We start from the raw sequence: 24,644 nt of genomic DNA, 5'->3' as shown, positions 1-24,644 counted from the left end.
TTTAATGAATATCACAGTTTCTCAGAAGTCAAATAAGCCAGCAATCCTTCATGCAATGCCCATAGAGCTTAGAGTTTCCTTTATGTCCCAGGCACAAGTGCTAGGAGCTAGACATGGCCTATGCTCATCTATCACTTATAACATGTAACTTTGAAAAGAGAGAAACAGAGAAACTGTTATCTATTTTTAATGTAAATCATAAAAGTCCTTGTTCAAAAACTCCTTTTTCTGAAGCTAGCCCTAATGTGTGGGCATGATTAATATATTTAGATAAGGTTATTTATCTAATGATATTTAAATCCAGCCCTAAAGGCAAATCTGATCAAATCGGGGGAGAAAGAGATATAGTATTATATTTAGCAGTCTCCTGGTATAAACTGGAGCCTTAGATGGTTTTGCTCAGTGGTTAGAGTGTTAACCCGTGGACTAAAGGGTTGTGGGTTTGATTCCAGTCAAGGGCATGTGCCTAGTAGGACATATGTGGGAGGTAACCAATTGATGTGTTTCTCTCACATTGATGTCCCTCTCTCTCTCTCCCTCTCTTTCTCTCTTTCTCAACCTCTTTTCCACTCTCTCTAAAAGTCAATGGAAAAAATAACCTTGGGTGAGGATTAAAAAAATAAAATAAAATAAATTGATTTGACACACAGCTTCTGATTCATTGTGAGTAACCCCAAATAGTAATTAAGAGCTTAGAATTTGGAGCCAAAGGGTGAGTAGCTTTAAATCTTACTTCTGCCACTTAGTGTTTGACTTTGGTAACGACATTAACTTCTCCAATCCTTTTTTTTAAAGGGGGTAGTACCACTTACCCCACAGGGTTGTTCTAAATGTCTGATACTAATGTATTTCAAAGGCAGTGCCTTGGCAATGGACAACCAATAAATGGTAGGTAGTAACTGTGATGATGTCATTGTTACAGTGTAGTAATGTGTAATCATACAGTAGTACACCTTTAGTCCCATATGCTCTGAGACTAGTGTGCATGACTAAATAGAAACTGAGATAATGAATAAACTTAGTTATCAGCCGAGCTACTTTGCTGAGGTGCTACTTATTTAACTCTTGAAGTGGCAGTTAATGAAAAAAAAAATGCCCACCACATGAGAAAGATAAATGAATATGTCTTCCAGTGAAAATATAATTTGGGAGGAAGCCAGTGAGCTGTATAAACATTTCTATATTTGTAATTTCAGGAAATATTTGATTATCTTAAACATATTCCCTATAGATACCAATGTTTTATAATACTTTATAAATCACATATTATTATTGTATTACCCTTGTAACAAAAAGGATAGCTTTTGCTAGGTGGAAGTGAAACATAATTTCCCACTGAATTAAGTGATAAATCCAGGGATCAGTTGGTACATGAAAAATATGGCAGCTGCCACTTCCTCTTCTTCCTCAGCGTTTTATGGTGAGGGGAGTAGCCAGGGGTTCCACAAGCACACAGGAACTTCTTCCACATATAACATCTTAAGACTCAAGATGAGCCACAACTCCAAGAAAAAGAAATGGAGCTCTAATCTAGCTGCTGAGAAATTTTCAGGGGCTATGTGAATTGCCAGCATCAGTAGAGAAATCATAGTTCCTAGCTGATCTTCAGGAATCAGCTAAGACATTTCCAGGGATACTTGTCATGGCTGTAATGGAAGTGTGCACTCAAATCATCATTTAGTTGACTTGTGCTACAGTGGGTTAACTTCCATCTCCAATGCCATGCTTCTCCCAGGCTGCTCACAGACAGTGACCAAGCACTACATGGAGCCAGGAACGAGAGTCAGCCCATTCCTGCCCAATGAGGGATTCCTCTAAAAGACACCTTCATCCTGGCTGAGATTTTCTAAGAACTATGCTACAGTCAGAATTCCTATCTATCCAATCCTTACTCCGGTCCTTTCACAGGTGTCAAACCTACATTGTGATATGAAGACCCTTCTTGTCTTCAGCTTCTCCCCTCCCTGCTTCCCCTTAATCTTCACAAGCATTTCCCCCATGAAGCCCTTTTATATCTTATCCCATGTTGGCTGCTTCTCAGAGAGTCTGAACTGACTCTCCTGTCTACCAGATGTGACTCTCCTATCTATTATACCAAAATAATGGGTGTATTATGCATGGCAAATCAATTAGTGGGATTGCCTGGATCACTATCCCATGAGGGTTGTTGAGACGAAGTCTGTCCTCAAGAAAAGTATGCTATGATTGATTATTAATGTCTGCAATGGCACCAAAAGAGATGGGAAGGCACATGTGCCTTGTATTTGTTCATCATGACTACTCCAGGCTACCTGGACTTCCCTACCTCTGTTATTTGATGTTATAAAATTAGAAAGGTTGTAAAATTGCTGTTTTAATATAGAACTCTAAACTGACTAAACATCAGGCCCTCTGAAGTTTATATATTCTCCTTGGAACAGCAAGCTAATAGAGAAGCAAGGTTTCTATTTTGTAAGCCTCAGGTTTTCACCTATATAACATGACTTAAATATTTCCTGGCTCCTGGAATTATTGTGAAGTTTAAATGAGGTTATACTAGGAAAGCTTACAACATAATATATGGTATTATGTAAGAACTCAATAAATATGGATGTGCAATATTACAGAGCCACTTGGGACATAAAACCATGATTTGATTTTAAGGTACAGATTTCTATATTTTTATGCTGATTGTTTATTCAAGGCAGCACAACATGGTTTGCTCATGCATTTAACTAAGGGATATGAACTCAACCAGAGTAATAACATGGTTGGATTCTCCCCTCTTTTGTTATTTGGGAGGCTCATATGGATCTCACAGTTATTAAATGCTCAGGTAATTTATATAGTATATAAATATCTAGATGGTGAGACAAATAACATTCTTTGAATTATGGACAAATATCTCTTTAAAAAGATTTTTTCCTCAATGATAGTCTCACAAGCATAATATTATAAATCAATAATGACCCTACAACACTCCCTATATACTTAATAAAATTTCTCATCTAAATCAACAAACTCTTAGAATTCATACAGGGTACTAACCTTAAAATGATAGCACTTCCTTTCCTTAAAAAAAAAAATGTGTTTCTGGTCCAGTTACTGTGTCAGGTTTTAAATGACCACTTTTAAAAAGTTAAAATTAAGAGAAAATTAAGCTATCAATTGTCAACTCTCAAATCTTCCTTCCCCATACTATAAACTTGCCTATGTCCAAACCCATCTCCATTCCCTTCCAGGAACTCCTCCTATTTAAGATTAATCTTTCTTTATGAAGCTTGATCCCTCCCTCTAAGCTGAAATCTTGTTATCATTCTTCTCCCTCCATCTTTACTATAGATTCCTCATTACACCAGGCCCCTATTCAACTGCACATTTCTATTAAATCTACTAAGTCATCTTCATTTCAACGAGCCTTCCTTTGACCCCCATGTCTCCTTCTTCCATCCTTTCTATTGTGGGCCAGATGTTCTTAAAACACTGCAATCTGATTTTTACTATAAGAGCTCACCCCTCAAACCAACCTGGCTAAGGGAGCCACAGCCTGATTGCCAAATCCTATAGACATTTTCATTCTTTATCTTACATGATTGCTTGGGAGCTTTTGAGGCTGCTGATAACTCCCTTCTAAAACTTCCTTCATTGATTTCCATGCCATCACTTCCTCCGTGTACTCCTACAATACTTTTAATACAATGCTTTCTGAGTCCTCCTTTGACAACTCTTCTTCCTATGACCATTCTTTTGTAATTTATTCAACAATTAGTTATTGGTCTCCTGCCAGGGACTGGGGCAAAATGTTGAACCAGACACAAACCTTACCATCACCACCTAAATACAACCGAAACAAAGGAAGAGTTCATTTTAGTTAATGTAGTAACCCTAAGAAAGCATTTACAAGGAACACTTTTCTGAGGAGAAGATTACTTTGGAGGTGGATCTTGAGGGCTCAATAGGAGTTTTCTAGATGCAAAGAGGTGAGCAAAGGAACGAGGCAGAGAATGTTCTTGGCGAGGGAACAGCAAGGTCTAAAAGATCAGATAGCATGTGTGTTTAGAGAATTTCAAGTGGTTTAGTTTGACTGGTGTGTAGATTACCCTCACTGCCAAAAACAAAATAAAACAAAACTTATACTCCTCATATATTTCCTAGCTCAATGCATAATATCACAGTCTATTAATAAAGTAAGAAACCTAGGAGTTATCCCTGAACCATCCCTTTTCCTAACATAGCACCCAGGAGGTAACTAAGATTGTATAAAGTAAACTTTATTAATATTCTATTATATATCTCTTCCTCCTTTTTCCTCCACTTCTGATTTAGTAGAGAACCTGCCATCATTCTCACCTGGACAATGGTCTTTCACCCATCAATCTCCCTGCTTCTAACTGGAGAGGGTCCCGTCTATCCTCTGTAAAGCATGAAGAGATCTATCTAAAACAGTGTTTCCCCAACTTTAATGTTACAAAAAGGCATCTAGAGATTTTTTTTAAAATCAATCTTTATTGTTCATATTATTACAAAGGTTCCTCATTTTTTCCCCCCTCCACCAGGTTCCCACCCCACCTTCCGTCCCCTCCCCATCCCCCATTGTCCTCATCCATAGGTGCACAGTTTATGTTCAGTCTCTTCCTCCCTCCCTTTCCCTGATAGTAAATCCCTTTTCAGATAGTAAATCAGTTACTTAGCATTTTCTCATATCAATAATACCTCCGCATGCCCAATGATACACTTCACACAAAAGACATTTCCAAATAGGTCAATCAGCCTCATCCAGGTCCTACCCAAGGCACTCACAGATCAACACCCCAGCGCTATACTAACTCAACACATCCAGATCTAAGCCTTCATCACTTGATTCAGCAGACCCTCAAGTTCCCGCAAAAGTTTCCAGCCATGTCTGAGAGGCAGCCGTTGGGCAGGGGCAGGCGAGGAGCAAGCTGTTCATGGCCTGGCTGCTCCGGGCCTGGCTTCCTCTGTTGCTCTGGTTCGTTCCACAACCAGCTGCTCCAGGTCTGGTCACTGCCGCTCCCAACCTAGTTGCTCTGGACTTGGCTGCTGTTGCTCCAGGCCTGGCCGCACCCGACCCGGCTGCTCTGGGCCTGGCTGCTCCGGGCCCAGCCGCTCTGGGCCTGGCCGCTCCCAGCCTGGCAGCTACTGCTTCGGGCCTGGCCGCACCAGACCTGGCTGCTCCGGGCCTGGCCGCTCCCAGCCTGGCAGCCACTGCTCCGGGCCTGGCCGCACCAGACCCGGCTGCTCCGGGCTGGCCGCTCCCAGCCTGGCAGCTGCTGCTCCAGGCCTGGCCGCTCCCAGCCTGGCAGCTGCTGCGCCGGGCCTGGCTGCACCAGACCTGGCTGCTAGAGATTTTGCTGAGACTCTAATTCAGTAGCAGTGGATAGTGCCTGAGATTGTGTATTTCTAATACACATGAAGTAGCACTGGCCTAAAACAAATCAATGGTCCCTCTGCTGCTGAAACACCTCAGTGCCTGCCTACTACTTACTGTATGACTGGCAAATGCTTCCCTGCTGGCCTTGGCCATCTGGTTTCTAACTACACCTCTGCCCTACCAGTACCATTCACAGCTATTCTAAGCTGCCTGCAGCTTCCTGAATTTACTCTGCCTCCTCTGTTCATTCTCATAGTCATCCTGGAATCCCTCTTGCTCACACCCCTGCCTCACTATCCTCTCCCTGACAAACATGGAATCACCTTTTATAACTCATCTATAATGTAGTATCTACTATGGTTCCTCATGTCATCCAACTTTCCATTTTGTCCCAAAGAACTGACAACCTTCTCTTCTGTGAATCCCACTCTTTCTGCATTTATAGTTATTATTAATCCATAAATACTGCACTTCACACATTTTTATACTATTATTTGTCTACTTGACTATGTTTTCCAAGGGCAGGAACTATGACTCATTCATATCTGTAACCACAGACGCAATGCAATACCTATTACCTGGAAGTTGCTCAATAAATGTTTGCTGAATAAACAAAATATTAAAACAATTACAATTTATTAGGTATTTATCATATGAAAATTACTGTGCTAAGCACTCTACACATACACATACAGGAGAATTAATGTAGTCCTCAAAAAAGTCTATGAGGTAGGAATATCAGAATGCCCATGCTACAGGCAAAGAAACCAAGGCTAACAGAATTTAAGTAACTTTCCCCAGGTCACAGATCTAGTAAATGATAGAGCCAGAAATGAAAACTATGTCTTATTCCAGACTCCAATCACTTTACTATTGTGCTTTCCTGTAGTGTAATTATGTTATCAAATTAACATGTTGCCAAGTATTCCATATTATCTTATAGTTAAGAACTTTAAATGCTAAATTAAGAAAGAATAACCTATGCTGGGACCGGTTTGACTCAATGGATAGAGCGTCGGCTTGGGGACTGAAAGGTCCCAGGTTCGATTCCAGTCAAGGGCATGTACCTTGGTTGCGGGCATATCCCCAGTGGAGGGTGTGCAAGAGGCAGCTGACCGATGACTCTCTCTCATCAATGTTTCTAACTCTCATCTCTCTCCCTTCCTCTCTGTAGAAAATCAATAAGATATACTAAAAAAAAAAAAAAAAAAAAAAAAAAAAAAAAAAAAGGAAGAATAACCTTAATATAAATGACTCCACTAAAATAAATTCAAAGAACAGCACACATGGCCTATAAAGGTTTTTATAACTTTTGTTTTTAATGCATTGCCACTTTAAATTTTAAAATAAAAATTTAAGATTTACTAGCAATAAATATATAAGTTTTTGTTCTATACTTTTAAGATAAAACAAAGTATACTATCCTAGTATGTCTCAAAAAAGATTAGCTCCTGGACATGCTTCAAGAAAAATAAATGGTCAAATAAATTTAGAAACTCTGCATCATATAATCTGCCTCCTTGAAGATTCACAATGAGGTTAAGATCTTCTAGAAATCCTGTAGTTCAGGCTTCAAAAAAGTTTAAGTATATTCTTTGAGTGTCCCAAACGTTTTTGGACATAGAATCCTTGAAGAACTAACATCCTATAGAACACACTCCATGGAACACTGATTCTAGCAGGGTCTTTTTGACTTAAAATTAACTACATGAAGGTGCATGGCAGCCATTCTTTGCAACGTACGTGTACTTTGAACTGAGCTTGCTTCACTCGTGGGCTCTTTTGTCGTGGGCTCATTACTTTATTTTCTTTGAGCATCAGGAATTATATCTTTACTATTTTACTGGCAAATCCTGGAGACCGTATATCATAATATCTTCAGAGAGAAACTTTATATAATTCTTAATACACCAATCACAAAGGGATATAAAATCCTTGAAGGACATGGTACAGAAGGTAAAATGGATGGGATTATAATAAAGCTAAGGGTAAAATTAGCATTATACTTTTTAGAGTTATGTCCCACTTTGAGCTCTAACTTCCTAATGGCTAAAGTAAAGAGGGAAAAACATGTGACAAGATGAATCACATCTTTCAGAGGAAAACAAACTGACTGCCTGGGAGTAATGTGTTTCTCCTGGAAATGAGACCCGAGAGCAATGTCTCCTTGGGATCTCCTAGTGGGGATCCTGTGGGGTGTGGTGGGAAATGCCCTCAAACACATCCCCTAGGGAAATCAACAGCACAAGATGCTCATCTGTTGCTGATGAAAACCTGCACTGTAAGCCAAAAGCAGTTCCGAAGTTCCGATACTTAGGTGCAATTTAGCTAAAGCACTTTGACAAGGGGCCAATAAGAACAAGGTAGACAGTTCTCTGATGGTTTTCTTCATCCAAGGGAAACACTTTTTATATTAAAAGAAGTGGATGGACTGTCACATCCACAAACACTCTTTCATAGTTATGATTTCTCACAACCAAGTTTTGATTGGAATTAGGCCACAAAGAGATTAAGTATTCAAGGTTAGACAGCTGGTGTCATTGGTTAAAAGCAGATCCATATGCTTTGACTTTGAATGGTTGCCTTGGGTGGGGTGAGAAGATCCAGCTTCAGGAGATATTGAAATGGACATAAGAAATATGAATCCATTTGAAAAGGTCCATGACTTTTCAGGTACCTGGGGAAAAGGGTGGAAGGAAGTTCTACTTACTGTATTTTTCCATGTATAAGACACCTCCTTGTATAAATCCCCCACTTTTCCAACTCCAAATTAAGAAATCAATATTTTAAACATTTTGCTGATTTTCCTCTTAAAGCCTTCTCCTATTTTGGCATCTTAAGGAGTTGTTCTTCCTGTTTTCTCCACTGTCTGATATACACTCAGTGGGAGGAGGTCCAAATTGTCTCTCTGCAGCTCTATTTCCATGCTCTTTTGCATAGCTGATTACAATCAGTCTGGATTTTGCAGAGTAAGACAATTGCTTACTGGTATTTATCTTTTTATTTTTGACATCTTTTATGGGCTCAATAGGCTCCAGTCCCTGTTGCATCTGTGTACTCTCCACCTCCACCTCTAATTATGGCATCAGCTGATGTCATTAACAATAAAGTTGGTGATTAGAGGAAGGCTGTTTGACAAGGTATAGGCAACTATGCACCATACAGCTACCTCCATGGTTGACTTCCATATATAAGATGCCCCTCGATTTTCAATCTAACAATTTTAGAAAAAAATAGCATCTTATATACAAAAAATATGGTAGCTTACAGAGACCATGCTGGGCTGACCTGTCCCCCTGGCAGCCCTCAAGTGAGCTGAAGAGTCCTGCTTGCCACCCAGCACTCATTTCTGGCTCAGTCTAGTAGCACTCGGGTGGCTTTCCAGTGATGCCTCTGCTCATACTGTTTGACTGAAGTCTTTGATCCAGATGAACACAGTTCACTTTCTGACAGTGGCACTGCTGACAATGTAGAACATGCCACTAAGCAGAAAAAAACAATAGCAAGCTCTATTCTGGGCTCTTAAAGTTAAGCCTGAGAAATTCATGTTTCACAGAACCCTGGCCATACTGATGTCTCAACAGTTGATAGAAGACACACTCAGGTACATTTGCTGTGGTTTTTTCTATGCCACAGCTTAAGGCACAGTTATAAAAAATAAAATTCAGCACATATAATTTGGAATGCTCTTTATGGACAATTTACAGGATAGAGCCTGAGACCTGATATGCTTCAAAGATCATGTAAAAATGAGAAATTGAATGTTAGGAACATAATAGATCAACCTCATGGAGTTTTCTTAATCTGTACCAATTTTTTTGCAAGTTGTCTGTCCTCTTTTGTATGTCTCTGTCAACATCATCCTCAAAGAAAGAAAACAAGAAGTAATCCTATATAAATAAAAGGCTAATATGCAAACCAACCAAAAGGCAGAACGACTGGTTGCTATGATACACACTGACCATCAGGGAAAGACACTCAATGCAGGAGCTGCCCCCTGCTGGTCAGTGCACTCCCAGAGGGGGAGCACCGTTCAGCCAGAAACCCTGAGCCAGGCTCATGGCTGGCAAGCAGCAGTGGTGGGAGCCTCTCCCGCCTCCACAGCAGTGCTAAAGATGTCCAACTGCCAGCTTAGGCCTGCTGAGACATCCCCCCGAGGGCTCCCGGACTGTAAGAGGGCATAGGCTGGACTGAAGGACCCACACACACACATACCCCCCCCCCCACCAAGTGCACAAATTTTGTGCACCAGGCCTCTAGTATAAAACATAAAGGGTATGTCTGTGCTAGTTAAATAGTTAGATACCTACAGTTCACTGAGTGAACTTCACAGGGATTTTAACCTTTCCATGACAACTGTCATTCAAGATTTCAATTTGTTCTAGCCGTCAGTCTTGCTTTTAGTGTTTTTGGTGCTTTTAGAACAAGAACATAGATCCTCCAACCCTCTTCTCTCATGTGCTGAAAATAAAACCCCTCCAAGTCCATTTATACTTCTATAGCATTTATGAGGGATTGGAATATAAAGCTCTGATAAGCAGAAAATAGATCCTACTGCATGTGTGAAAAGGTTAATGAAAGGCCCAGCGTATCAGCAAACAGAAGTTTACTATGTTGCTGGGAATAGCTTAATGTCACATTTTCATTAAAGAAATAATCATGAGCATATCACGACTCATTTGCAATTTCGTGGCATTGAGGGAGAGTTCATTATTTAGAGCATCAATCACATCTGTGCTGCTTTTTCTCCAACAAATAGGGATTTATTTGACATTCGAAATGGAAAAACCCAGACTGTCTTACTCCCTCTATGTAAATAAGCTTGCCCCAAAATAAATAAGCAAGCAAACGCTCTTTCCTAAGGGGAAAATGTCTCATGATTAATCATCATTAGGCATATCTTCTGCCACCCCAGCCCTGGCTGCTCACTCTTCACAGAGATGTCACCTAGTTTTACTTTTCATGATAAATTGTGATTAAAATGAACTTTTGCCTTTTTCTCTGGCTTTTTGTTTTTTTTAAGCTTCAAGTAATTATATTTTACTTGAAGAATCCCTCCTTCTGGCCATCATCTTTTCTTCACCTGGTACTGCTCCAGCTCAAAAATCTTATACTCCAAAGTTTTACCTCTGACCACAAAATATTATCCCTGCAGCATCTGAAGGTTAGGAGTCCAAGTTCATGGTGTCAGCAGTATTAGCTTCTTTGGAGGGCTCTCTCCTTAGCCTGTACATAGCAGTCTTTTCCCTCAGTATTCACATGATTTCTGTCTGTGTCTGTGTCCAATTTCTTCTTCTTATAAGGACACCACTCATATAGGATTAAGGTCCACACTAATAAATTCATTTTAACTTAATTACCTCTTTAAAGACCCTATCTCCAAATATAGTCATTTCTATAGTGTGGGTGTTAGGACTTCAACATATGAATTGGAGGGAGAAGGGAGGAGGGAGAGTGAGGGGAAACATAATTGAGCCCATGATGGTAGATAAATATATAGAGCTGCATGTTAGGAATCACATGTCCATCCTCCCCCTTTCTTGAAAAGCATCCTATTTACATTACTCACAATAATGCCTAAAGAATACATTTCAAATGAGCTGGTTTCTAAATCTACAGTCTCAATTTAACACTATACAAAGTCTTAAAACCACACACACATGGGTATTTTACACATTTACCAGAAAATAAAATAATACCTATGTGGATGTCATTTTCCTAGCAATCTGATAAAAACGTTTATTTTGTTTGTGAATGTATTAACTGAAGACCTGTTTTCCCACAAGAGACTTGAGTGTCTATGTCATCCATTCATTCTGTGGCTTGAGCTCCAGGGAAGAGCTGCCAGAAAGGGTCCTCCCAGAAGTCACGGCCGGAGTCCGTCCGCTCTGGGCATCAAGCCTGCCCCATTGTAACCACCAGGCCCACTGCCAAAGGAGGAAAGAGCCACAGCTTTTCCTCTCGCCTTGCCAAGCAGCACTTTCTCTGCAAAGAACCCTCTTTGGTCTCCAAGCAACTTATTTGAGGCAATCCCTTGCCTGCTGGCACTGTGACAACAGTGGTGAGAACCACAGCTTAGAGTTGCAAAAACCAAAAGCCCTTACCCTGCTCTTATAGGCCATTTGGCACTTGGGCCCAGCACCTGCTCCCTTCCAACAGCTTTCTGTGACCTACACACATACACACACACACACACACACACACACACACACATGCAGACATGCACATACATACATGTGCATGCAAACAAACACAAATGCACACAGACATATATACGTAATAGGGAAGACACTCAGCCAGTGTCTTGCCCTCAAAAACAGACACTCTAATGTCAATGGTTTGATAACACGTCCCCCTTCTCATTTTTGGGTGGGGTCAGTTAACTGAGGCAAATGAACAGTGTTATCAGGAACATATGCCTACAGCATCTTCACCAACAGTCAGTTTAGGAGTCCCGGACCTACACGCAGGAGCAGTGGCCGAACAGGCCAAGCTTTCTTCCTTTTGTAGCTGAAAGAACTCAGCAGAGTGTTAGGAGTCAAAACAAGACTGACACCTAGAGACTAAGGCAGAGCTGGTAGCCACTTCCTGTGCTGCAATCCTGCTGTTGACCTGCGACAGCTCATCCCAGCAGCTGCTTCCAGCCCCCAAGAGGAATTTATCAATGTTATCAGAACATCCTCACATATTAGAGGGAAGATACTAGCAATCTTTTCTACACGTTCTCTTTAAGATATAAAATACTGACTGTGGGGATAACATGAGAAAACAAAGTAGCAGGATCAACATTTCTCCATTGTTCCTGCATCATAACTTAGTTTCTGTTTATGAAACTACCAGAGGCTGGTGCACAAAATTGTGCACTGAAGGGGCGGGGGGAGGCTCAGCCCGGCCTGTGCCCTTTCACTGTCTAGGACTTCCCAAGGATCAGGTCTAACCTGGAACTCAGACATCCCTCTCACAGCCCAGGACCCCTTTCTCCTTACTGCCCTTCTGTCGTGGAAGTGGGAGAGGCTCACACCACCTCGCCAGCAGTGAGCCCGGTTTCTGGCTGAGCAGGGGTCGGGGAAGGGGGGAGTATGGCTCAACCAGAAGCTGAGTTCACTACTTCTTAGCACTAGCCCTGCTCCCTACCCACTGGTGGGGGTGGGGAGATCTGGGGCCAGGCTGGCTGGGGGAGGGGCTGGGGGAGGTTGAGGCACTGTGGTCCACCTGTCCAGCCTCTGCTGAGGCTCCAGGACAGCGCAGCCCCCTCCCCTGCCAACTCTGCTGAAGGAGGGGCCACAGTGCTGGAACCGGGACCCGAGGACCCTAGGACTGTGCCACAACCTCTGGAGGAGGGCCTGCAGCACTGGGATCTAGGACCAGTGCCACAGCCTCTCCTGCCCCTCTGTAGGAGATAACCAGGCCTATCAGGGGAAGGCACTGCCCCCATCACCCCACTGCTGCTGCCACTGCAGGCCACCGCAGCTGCCTGCCCTCACTGAGCCCTGGCAGCCTCTACGACTTTGTCTGGAAAGAGTTCTGGACATTCCAGACATCTGGAAGAGTTCTGGTCTATCCGGTCTAATTAGCCTACTACCCTTTTATTGGTATAGATAAGGCAAGAGAGAAATGCAGACAATTCTGGAAGTACGGATTGGCATTGAAGGGGAATGTCTGAAGGCTACCCTCTGAATTTCTGTGAATTCTGTCCTGGGCTGGAGACTTCCCTTTCTCATTTCAATCCATTCGCCTTTACAAAATTTTGTAGAAACGCTGTCTTATTCAGTGCTACCCTAGACAATCATACTTGGAACCATAAGTATAGATATTTTCACATAATTCCCTTCCCCTCACCAAGGGCATTTTACAGAATTTGGGGGTGGGGGCTTGGATGAGGGTGACCCCTTATCTGATATCAAGACTGCTAACACAGCGATGTAGTAACACAGCAATGTAGTGGTGAGTCTCACAGAAAACAGAAGATGGAGAAGGACAAGCTTTGCCATATATCATTTGCATGAGCAGCTCCTCAAGGGATGGCAGGCCCTTAAAAAATATGCAGGAGGAGCAAGCTGGTGTTTTGCCCTTAGGAACAGAGGTATAGCAGCCTAGACACAGGACAAGGCCGTGGACTGGTGGAGGGCCCTCTCTGTCCCAAATCCAGCAGCATTTCCCCAAACCACTGTGCTGATTACCCCCCTAATGGTCCCCCCCAACGTGCACATACACCAAGGGCAACAGAATCCCCAGGCCAGCTCAGCATTTGGAGGGCAGTGTGTCTGATAGAGCCCAGACAGCCCTCACCCTGGTAAAGAAGCTGGCAAAAGATGCAGGGAGAGTGGGGTGGGGGTGGGGGGGGTGTCAATTATCATATTCATGGGCTCAGCCTCCGCAGGAAGACAAGCCTGTGCAGAAAAAGGAAACAAAAATGCTTTCCAGAGTTCTTACTATTTTTAGTGCCGCAGAAAAATATTTACAGTGTTCAATCACCCCGTCTATTGAAGGCAATTTATGTGCATTAAGAAACAAGCTCATCATTTGGAATGGTAATGAGAGACATCGCAGCTCTGCACGCAGATGCGACTGCACAGCAGCTTGCCAGATTAGGAAGGATCCCAACACTCCCTGCCTTATCCCGGGGAGCGTCCTGCTCGCTACAGCTGTGTGGAGCCTTTATTCCGCATCCTCCAGCTTGTCAGGCACCACCTGCTGTGCATGTCCAAATGGGAAAGTCAAGTGGACACAGCGGCATTGTTGCGTGTTTTAGTGCTGGGCCATTGGAGTGCCAGGTGGGGAGCGGGGAGATGCAAAACAGGGCACGTTTCATTGCACGCCCTGCCATTCGTTGGATCGTTGCTTAATCTCTGTTGTGCCCTCCAGGTGTGCTAGGTCACGTTCTCAGGTAAAGAAGGAAGGCCGTGTCCAGAAAAATGGTACGAGCAGGTGAAGCACAATCTCTTGACAACCAAGGTGCCTGAAAAGTCTCCCCAAACACATCGTATGGACTATGTAAAAGAGCTCCACATAACCACGGAGTCTAAGATTGGTCTGCTCTTCCCCAGGTAACCGTCACCGGGATAACTACAAGCCCTGTTCTACACCTGCACAAGAAGTAAATGCGTATTTACGAGGCGGAAAACTGTGCCAAACGTCTTCATGTGTTTCCAAATGTCCCTTGAGAAGCAGAAGCACTGCTGGTTGAAGCACTGGCTTCATTGAACCAGTGGGGCCTTTTAGGAAACTTTTTATTTCTTAACATGGGGGCTCTCTTGTCAGGTTCCCCAACAGAACTAGTAGTGTCACACAAAGGAGCAAAACTATTGTTTCCTTATGTAATGTCAATCCTATGCCAACCTGCCCCACTCCATATCATCTTCTCCTAATGTAAATAAGTGTATACTTAACATTTTGACAGTCATTGCACTCTATTTAAACCCTGAAAATACAAAAGTTAAAAATATATATACAGTTCTTTCTTTGAAGGAGTTCAGAAAGTCAAGAAAAAAGCTGACATTTAAACAAATAGATACCAAATAAAGTCCAAATGCCCTGCAAAACATACCATATTATCATCCTTACATATCCCTTTCCATTTGGCTCCTCACACCATCTATACAACTTTTGATTTTGTCTTGCTCTGGGCTTAAGACATTCCAAACATGTAGCATTTCAGCATTCTATCCATCCATCATCCATTGTCCATTATTTTATTTCTCAGCATAAGGGAACATGAAATTATCATTGACATCCACGTAAATTTCACACATGTAGTCAGGATGATTCTGACTCGCCTGCCGTCTGCATAGCTGTGGCCTACTCAAGCATATATGAAGAACAAAGTGTGCAGAAATGCAAAGAGGAGGATAAGGAGATCAGATTTTAGTATTTTCATATTGCTTTTTCTTTTTTTTAAAGGTTCAAAACCCTGGGTATTGATGTGTAAAATCTGATTTTTGGTCTATCGTTAAAGGTCTGAAAAGAGACATTCTACCCTGCATAGCAGGACCAACTATGAACAACTATTCCTAATGACTATCAATTCACAATTAACACTCTTTACCATTCCTCCAGAAACAACAACTTATCAGATATTGGGATTTTATAAATTTGTAGTATCCTGCCTCCAGCCCCAACCCAATAGAAAATGAATGTTCTGTAGGACAACAGTCTTCCCTGACTCTAATGAAATCCATACGTAACCTTGCTGCCTCATTTCATTTTCCCTCACTAGCCTTTTGTAGCTCTCCACACTTTCTCCTTTCAACCTGTGTACCAAGACACCCTCCTGGTTTTCTTATCCCTCATTGGCCATTGCTGTTTCCTCCTGTGTCTCAGTTCAGCCACTAAATACTAGAATTCCCCAGGCACAGGCCTGAATTCTCTTCTAGTCTATATCTCTACCTTTTCCCTGTGTGATTTCATCACTCTAGAATAATGGACTTTAGGTCTGACTTCCCAAATTGGTTCTCCTCCAAGTACTTTGTCTAACTCAACAGAAGAAACCTCATGACTTGCCACTTTGGGGGATAAGCAGGTCTAAGCCAATTTGGACCAATAAGATGTGAGTGAAGGTTTGCTCAGGGATCCTTGGCAAGGGCCATTTTTATTCTTGAGAGGCATACACTGTCAGTGTTTGTTAGAGGCATATAGTGTGTGTGTTTCTCTTTCTCTGTCTTCTAACAGACACTTACCCCCACCCACCCCCCACACCCCCTTCACATATGAATGAGGAACTCCATAGCTTTGATGTCAACCGCACAAAAACCAACTTTGGGATACAGAAGACTCTCGTACAGCACAATAAAGAGAGGAAAATACTTGGGTCTTTGAAGACATCATTGAAGTGTTCAACAAATCAAACCAGAATGTTAACCTACATCTGGGCTTCCTCTTACAAGTAATTATCATTTAACCTAGTTCAAAGTTTGGTTTCCTGTTGCATGCAACAGGAAATGTCTAATTGATACAATCATCTTAATGTGGATAGCTCTGAAATTTTCAACTCAGCCATAACATCTGCTCTGTAATCCAGACTTATATATATATATATATATAAGAGCCCACTTGACAGCTCTACTTGGATATGGAATAGTCATAGAACATGAACTTGTCCCCAAAAGAACTCTTGGTTACCCCTTTCCCTCCCAAATTCTCTCTCTTATGAATCTCCCCCTCTTTGTAAATGTTACTATATGATATGCTCAACTTGAACCACAGATGCTGTCCTGGATTATCCTTTCCCCTGGCCCAATGTCCAATCTATCCACCCTACCTATAAAAATAGAACTCCCAAACTTTCTACTTTCACCTCTCTACATCCACCTTCTCTCTCTGGGACTCATGTATTAACCTCCTAATCACTCTCCAACTACCTCCTGTAATCGCCCCAGAGCAGCCAGAGTTGATTATGTCAAACAGTAAAATTGGGTTCCTTGACTCAATTCTCCCCACACCAACAAACAAGTCTCAGACACCAACAGGGTGCCCTAGAATTCAACTCAATTCTAATACTACTACTTGAAAATAGAATCAGATTCCACAAGAACCTACCCTGCAAGACTGCCCTACCACAAACACATATACTTGAGGCCGCTATAAGCCCAGGCTCTCTGTGCTTCGGGCCAGCTGGCCATGGATCGGTGATGCCAACAACTCTCTCCAACTCAGAATGCCAATCGCAAGTCCAGATTGTTAGCTGCTCTTCTGACTGGTCATTAATCAGAGGTTTCCACTCTTCAATTAATTTGCCAGAACAGCTCCAGAGCTCAGAGAAACATGTTACTAGTAGATCACTGATTTATTGTAAAAGGATAAATAAAAACTAAAAATAAATAAAAAATAAACACACACACACACACACACACACACACACAAACCCTCAGGAACAGTCAGACAGAAGAGATGCACAAGTCAGACAGAAGAGAGGACAAGGCAGGGAGGAAGGGCATGGAGCTTTGCACCCTCTCTGGGTGCACTCTCCCATCTTCCCATGCCCACCAACCAAGACGTTCCCCAAACCCCATCTTCTGTTCACTGGGTATGAATGATTAAACCACTGACCAGGGGCAGTTGATCCCTGGAGTTAAGGGGTTGGACCACAATGTTAGGTCTCCTGACAGCCAGCCTATCCTTAAGTGCATCCCAAAAGTCACCTCATTAACATACCAAAAGACAGTCTTTTCACTCTCAACACTTAAGAAATTCCAAGAGGTCTGGGAGCTATCAGCCAGGAACTATGGGTGAAAATCAGATATGCATGAGAAATAATTTGAATGACCAAGCATAGTACTATATTTCTTATAAGTCACAATATAGCAAACAGCAAATCAGATCATCCACTTTCCTGCTTCAAATCTCACCAGACTAGACTAAAACCGAAATTCATCTTTACATAAAAGGTCCTCTATGTTCTGCCCCATGACTGACTCTCTAAATGCCCCTCACATCACTGACTTGTAAGGCCCTTTCTACACCCTTCTGTGTGGCTCTCCAGCCAAGCTCATTCTCATCTCTGGGAGCTGCATGTGTTTTTCTCTCTGCCAGGAACTCCCTTTCTTTCAAATCTCCATGTGGCTTGTTTCTTCCATGTGTGGACTGGTCAGCCCAGTAACTATCACTTCCTCTAGGCACAGAGTGTTCCATTTTTGACACAATGGTCCTGATTATTTATGTATCTATCTGGCTTTGCTTACTAGATGGCAAGCCTTGTGCAGAGAGAGAAATCTTATCAGTCTTGTTCACTGAGTCACCACTTCCTAGCACAGTGCCTACCACGTGAGAGCTAGGGTATAAATATTTGTTAACTAGGTTACATGAGTGAATATAAGGATGGATGAATAGATTATGGAAAAATGATATTTTGCTTTATTATCTAAATTTCTTCAAAAGACATCCTTAAAACCCATCTCAGGAGAAAACACACAGTGGAGCCAAACTGAATCTGGAGACCCACTAGGAGTGCCCTAGCTGGGACTTTGAGCAAGACAAGTAAACTCTGGGTATGTCTTCTCATATGAGAAATGAGTTAATAATAGCACCTATCCATAGGATTAGTATAACAACAGAATTAATATAAGAATTACTTGAAAGGGACATAAAACAAGGTCTGGCTCATAAGTACTGCATAACTTTAGTATTATTATTGTCATTATTCTAGAGTGAGACTAGGCAAATTTTGGTCCAGGTGTCAAATCCAGCTCTCCACCTGTTTTTGTAGACCACAATAAACTATAGCCTTTCATTTATATCTTATCTATGACTGTTTTTGCTCTATGATGGAAGAGTTGATTAGTCACAACACAAAGTCAACAATGCCCACAGAGCTTAAAATATGTGCTATCTGGCTTTTTACAGAAAGTTTGCCAGCCCCTATTTTAGAGCATATCCCAAGGGTTTATATAAATGTGTATAAAGAGAGTAACAATGATGCTTTATAGTTATGCTTTGCTGAATTTAGAAAAAAGAAATAGCCCATAGCATCTGGACCCTGGTTTGGTTGCCTGAGTCTCTAGTTGTTGGATGCTTTGTAAAAGCAAAAGGCAAAGCCGTAAGTGCCCAAGGGCTAGACCAGCAGCTACTCCTATAAGAGATTGATTAGGAAGCCACATGGCCACAGAGAAACACTGCTAATGATTGTACTAACTTTACCACTAATCTTCTTTTTAATTAATAGACAGAATTTCAGTAATTACTTATGGTCCACTGTGGAGCAACCCATAAAGAAGGGCTTACAAAGAATTTCTTAAGCTTAAAACTAAGTGGCTGTGCACATATTGATTAATCAAAGTGCTCAGCATCAGCATCTGAGCTATGCCTCTAATTTCTCATGACAAACACTATAAGCTTTGGTGTGTGCAAAATCCCATTCAATGCCAACCCCATTCTCGTTTGCTGGCTTCTACTATAGCGGTTGAAAACAAAACAAAACAAAATAATTTCTCAGCACTTCTTTCAATGCGAGATATTTATGTCATAGCTCTGGACAAAAAGATGTAAATGAAAATATCTTGGCACCACCTTTCCAATCTCTGTCTGCTTTTGCCGTGAATATGAACATGGCATCTGAAAAGGCCACAGCTATCTTGTGATCACAGGGTACAGAGACATCAGTTAGAATGGCTTTAAGCCCTTTTCCCTAAATCACCATCAGCAGTGCCCACCCCTTCTCTGAACTTGTGAGAATAAACCGTTCTTTATGTAAACCATAAAGAGCTTTTTTTGTTTTGTTCCTTCATAACTTTGTTCCCAAAGTAAAAACAGGGGGACAGATGAAAGGCTACATGTTATAAGAGAATAGGTGCAGGAATAGGAGTCAAAAGATCTGGACTCAAATTCTGACCTTTTGATTCATTAACAAAAGGACTTCATGGGCATGAAGATCATTTTCCTCTATAGTTCCAACTGTTTACCTCGCTTTTAGGGTTGTTAGAGGCTCAAGTCAGGAAACATGGGAACATGCTTACAGATAAACTATAAAGTTTATACATAGCAATATGATTAAAACATGACATCAAAGGAAATGATTTTGAATTTTTATCATATAAAATGAATACTCCAATGCAGGGAAATATGAGCTCATTTTATATTTTCTCCCTCAGTTGTTTACTTGTGTCATCAACAGGAATAGCTGGTCAGAGAAGCTAAACGCCCCTTTTAGTTGAAAGCAAGGAAGTAAATGTTTAAATAAGGGCTAATGGTGAGTGTTCAATGCTTTACTTAAAGCTTTGTTGGCTGGGAATTAGAATGCAGTCTGACTCTCCCTTGTGCTGAGTCTGCTTTACCATTGTTAGAGATAAAATGTTAGGGCTGTTTTACTGGATTGATTTTGGAGAGGAAGGGAGAGAGAGAGAAACACCAATGATGAGAGAAAATCATTGATCGGCTGCCTCCTGCACACCCCACATTGGGGATTGAGATTACAACCTGGGCATGTTCCCTGACCAGGAATCAAACCATGACCTCCTAGTTCATAGGTCAAGACTCAACCACTGAACTATGCCAGCTGGGCAGAATTGTTTTTGTAATGTGTGAAAAGAAAAGGCACATTAATAAATATAGCATTAATGTTGTCATAAGGGATTATGTAAAATTTTCCCAATTCTCACAAAAAATGTTTGCTTAAATGGAAAAACACACACAACAGTATGTAAAATTTAAGGCTACATTTAAAGAAAAAAAGGCTACATTTATTTTATAGCACTGATTTAAGCAGGAATAGTCATTCCTGATTATCAGATGTAGAGAAATAAATCTTAACCTATCTTGTATATGTTAACCTGTGACTTATATATTTTATCTGTACTAATATTAACATGTCAATATTTTTATACCTGATTATCTAAATGTCCATATATATAAAAGCTTAAGCAATCGAAAGACTGAACAACCAAGCAACTGGTTGACTGGTTGCTATGATGTGCACTAACCACCGGGGTAGATGCTCAATGCAGGAGCTGCCCCCTGGTGGTCAGTGCACTCCCACAGCCAACCTCCCATGGCCAGCCAACCTCCTGCGGCCTGCCAACTTCTCATGGTCTCCCCCTAACACACACACACACACACACACACACACACACACACACCCTCCCCCAGCCAGCCAACCTCTCCCCCAGCCAGCCAGTACCTCTGATCACCCAGATCACTGGCCAGGCCAAGGGATTCCACCTGTGCATGAATTTGTGCACTGGGCCTCTAGTGTAATAATAAACTGGTTTAAGATATAGAACAAAAACACCTTTATGTTGCAGTCTCCTTCCCTGCCCCCAGAGGTAAACACCAACTTCAATATTTATTAGTCACTTCCTTGCTTGAATACTTGTTAACCATCCTCTGGCTTTTCTCTGCAACTTTACCACAAATGTGTGGATGCTGTGTGGATGTGTGGGCATAAACATATCCATAAATGAAATAATTTGGTTTTGCTTGTTTATGAACTTTACTGATACTGAAGCATACTACCGTGTTTCCCCGAAAATAAGACATCCCCTGAAAATAAAACCTAGCGCAACTTTGGGAGGAAAAATTAATATAAGACACTGTTTTATTTTCGGGGAAATAGGGTACATATATGCTCAATGTTATTTCTGATGTCGTTCATGTTGACACACAGAGCTATATTTCATCCACTTCTACTGTTATACAGTATTTAATTTATTAATACATGAACTTTATTAATTCTTCTGTGATTAATACTGGAGGTGTTTCTAATTTTTTGCTACTATGAATGTTGCCATGTTGGCATAAATATTCTTTCACTCCTCTCCCAATGTTTAGACACAAGTTTCTTTGTGAGCAAACTTAGGAATGGAATGCTTCTAGGCCATAGTCATCTCCATTATTACTTGGCAAGATCTACATATCTCCCAAAAGGGTTACATCAAGTTATATCCCTCCTACCAGCAGTATACAAAAATTTCTATTCCTTTACATTCTTGCCGAAAACTCTTATCCTCAGACCTGTTAGTTGTTGCTGAGACCATGGGTATGAAATGGAATTTTGTTGCTTTTTCTGGAACACACCATACATCCCTGACATATATATGTGTGTCCTGCTTCCTTATCTCCTTGAGGTCTTTGCTTGTGTCATTTTATCAGCAAGACTTTCCCTGACAACCCAATTTAAAATTGCAGCCTCTAGCTCCAACCATTTTTACCCTATTTTAACCCCACCTATTTTACCCTATTGGACTTATTACCCTTGTGCCTTGCTATGGGCTGAATTATATCCCCCCAAACTCATATGGTGAAACCCTAACCCTCTCATACTTCTGAATATGTCTGTATTTGGAGACAGGGTCTTTAAAGAGATAATTAAGTTAAAATTAGTTCATGGGGATGGGTCCTAACCCAATATGAGTGGTATCCTGATGAGAACAGGAAATCTATACATAGTAATGCACAGAGAAAATCCTATATAATAAAAGCCTAATATGCTAATTGTCCAGTCATCTGGTTATCCGTTCAACCATTCAAAGTGTAATATGCTAATGATATGCTAAGTCCGCTCAACTGCTTGCTATGATACGCACTGACCACCAGAAGACAGAAGCTCCAACTGGTAGATTAGCTTGCTGCTGGGGTCTGGCAGATGGGGATTGAGCAAGACAGCCAGACACACCCTAGAGCCCTCCTGCAGTCCCTCTCCAGCTGGCCAACCTCCCACGTCCCTCCCTGCCCCCAATTGTTCACTGGTGGGGTCTTTCGGCCTTGCCTTTGCTCTCTTGCAATCCATGAGCTCCCAGGGGATGTCGGAGAGCAGGTTTCGGCTCAATCCCACAGGCCAGGCTAGGGGACCCCACTGGTGCACGAGTTTGTGCACTGGGCCTTTAGTACTACAAAAAGATGCAGGGAGAGATGGCTGTCACAAGCCAAAGAGTGAGGCCTCAGAAGGAGCTCACCTGCCAGCACTAGATCCCAGACTTTGGTCTTTGGAACTGTGAATGAATACATTTCTGCTGCTTAAGCCATCCAGTCTATGGTACTTTGTTTTGACCCTAGCAAAGGAATATAGATATATTATGTTTTTGTTTACTAGTATTAGTCTCAAAAATATACCCATAAACTACAGTTCATTGATTCATCACTGCCCCAGTTGGAGAATATACAGCAATAATAGTAGGCATCTTCTTATTCTTGATTGTAAAATAAACACCTTCAATTTTTTATTACATAGTATATTTGACACCTGTTTCTTCCAATGCCTATAGTTTTTGCATAACTGCTCTGTAGTTCTTTGTTCCTGCTAATTTTTCTCTCTTATACTGGCTTATTTCCTCATATCCATAGGGATTTTTTACATTGGGAGTTTATTTACTTGGAATATCATCTATGGGGCTTTTCTGAGGCCCTGTTTAAAGTGTATACCTTTGGTTCCTGCTTGCCACTGAGAGGCAACACCAAGCAGGGCCATCTCATGTTTAAAACACAGCTTGGAGTTTTTAGGCACACACAGGTTAATGTGAATTCAATCCATAATCTTGTATGATAGTGAACTTGTGTTCGGGGATTATCAGAGGAGGCAATTTTCTTATTTCTTTGTTCCATCCAGAGCCAAAGCTAAAACAGGTGCATGTCCACATTACCTTTTTTCGCACACACTGAGCATATTGTCTTTGACGGTCCTGGGTTTGCATGCACACTCTGATCTGACCTCCTACTCTGCCTAGAGCCCTAGGCTTCATTTCCCACTTAGTGCACAGGAGGCCTACTAAACCACTGTGCAGACCACTGGCATTCAGCAGATACACCAGGCCAAGGCCAGGTTTGGGACATTACTTAATTCTATAGAGTCAAACTTCCATATCATACCTGAACCCAAAAAAATACCATCATTCTGCACCTAACTCAGCTACATTTAAAGTGTGTGTGTGTGTGTGTGTGTGAGAGAGAGAGAGAGAGAGAGAGAGAGAGAGAGAGAGAGAGAGAGAAACAGAGAGAGAGAAACAGAGAGAGAGAGAAAGAGGCAGAGAGAGAGAGGGGGAGAGAGGAGGGAGAGAGAGGAGAGAGAGAGAGAGAGAGAGAGAGAGAGAGAGAGAGATTGGTGATGAGGAGATGAGAGAGAGAGATGCGAGAGAAGCGGAGAGGCGAGCGAGAGATGAGGAGAGATGAAGGAGGCGGGAGAGAGAGGGGGGGGGAGGAGAATTTTTTTGTTTTTTTTTTGTATGTTAGTTTGTGGAGAAAACGGAGAGAGAGATAGAGGAGAGCGATGAGAGAGAGGAGAGGAGAGTCGAGAGAAGGAGAGAAAACAAGCGAGAGAGAAATAGGGGAGAGGAGAGGAGAGAGAGGAGGGAGAGAAGAGATGAGGGAGAGAGAAACGGAGAGAAGAAGAGAGAAAAGAAACAGAGGGAGAGAGAACCAGAGAGAGAGAAAAGAGCACAGAGCGAGGAAAAGAAAAGGAGGAGCCGAGGAGAGAAGGCGGAGAGCGCGGATGAGTATGGAAACAGGGGTAGGGAGAGAAAACAAGAGAACCGAGAGAGAGAGGAGGGAGAAGAGGATGATGGAGACGGATGAGCAGAAACAGAGAGCGAAATAGAGGGCGAGAGGGAGGACCCAGAGAGAGAAGGGAGCGAGAGGAGAGAAACTAGAGAGGGAGGCGGGAGAGGAAGAGTAGAGAGGATGAGAGAGGGAGGGGGGAGGAGGAGAAACATAGAGAGAGGGAGGGAGAGAGAGGGGCGAGAGTGAGGAGAGAACGAGGGGAGGAGAGAGGAGATGGGAGGAAGAGAGAGAAGAAGAACGAAGCGAGGGAGGAGAAAGAGAGAAGAGGAGAGGAAACAGGGCGGAGAGAGAGGGG

At 42.1% G+C, this 24,644-nt stretch overlaps 1 protein-coding gene across 1 annotated transcript in view; it reads right to left on the bottom strand.

Annotated features, from left to right (window-relative positions):
• Positions 1-24,644, bottom strand: part of RASGEF1B (RasGEF domain family member 1B) — a 504,962-nt gene that overhangs the window by 258,362 nt on the left and 221,956 nt on the right. The gene's annotated exons all lie outside the window — the stretch shown is intronic.

The sequence above is a fragment of the Pipistrellus kuhlii genome, unplaced genomic scaffold, assembly GCF_014108245.1.
Source record: "Pipistrellus kuhlii isolate mPipKuh1 unplaced genomic scaffold, mPipKuh1.p scaffold_m20_p_1, whole genome shotgun sequence".
Classification (NCBI taxonomy): domain Eukaryota; kingdom Metazoa; phylum Chordata; class Mammalia; order Chiroptera; family Vespertilionidae; genus Pipistrellus; species Pipistrellus kuhlii.
The sequence above is the reverse complement of the archived record's forward strand: the minus strand, read 5'-3'. Positions and strand labels throughout refer to the sequence as shown.